General features: G+C 40.9%; 1 protein-coding gene across 1 annotated transcript in view; it reads left to right on the top strand.

The window, feature by feature from the left end:
* The window catches only part of NBEAL1 (neurobeachin like 1), a 211707-nt gene that overhangs the window by 69188 nt on the left and 142025 nt on the right, over nt 1-494 (top strand). The window lies entirely within an intron of this gene.

Below are 494 nucleotides of genomic sequence, written 5' to 3' on the forward strand. Positions count from 1 at the left end.
AAAAAAAAAAAAAAAAAGTACAAGAATGTTTTATGGAAAACACTGATTGCTTTGTTCAGGTATCGTGTGGCTATTTATTTTTTTATTTCTAAATAATTACTATAGAATCGATTTGTTTACAATATCTTTGCTTTAACAATGGCAAAGTCAAGTCTCGTGTGTTTGTTTTTTTTGTTGAGTTGGAGTCTCACGCTGTTGTCCAGGCTAAAGTGCAGTAGCAGACTCATGGGCAATGTAGCCTCAACCTGTTGGATTCAGGCTTCTGCTTCAGTCTTTCAAGTAACTGGGACTACAAGTATGCGCCACCATGCCTGGCTAATTTTTTGATTATTGTAGAGTCAAAGTGTTGCCAAGTTGCCCAGGCTGATCTAGAACCCTGGAGCTAAGACAGTCCTCTCGCCTCTGCCTCCCAAGGTGCTGGGATTACAGGCATGAGCCATTATACTTGGTCTCTCTCTCTCTCTCTCTCTCTCTCTCTCTCTCTCTCTCTCTCT

The sequence above is a fragment of the Carlito syrichta genome, unplaced genomic scaffold (genome assembly GCF_000164805.1).
Source record: "Carlito syrichta isolate Samal-C Ts95f unplaced genomic scaffold, Tarsius_syrichta-2.0.1 Scaffold315782, whole genome shotgun sequence".
In the NCBI taxonomy this organism is placed as follows: domain Eukaryota; kingdom Metazoa; phylum Chordata; class Mammalia; order Primates; family Tarsiidae; genus Carlito; species Carlito syrichta.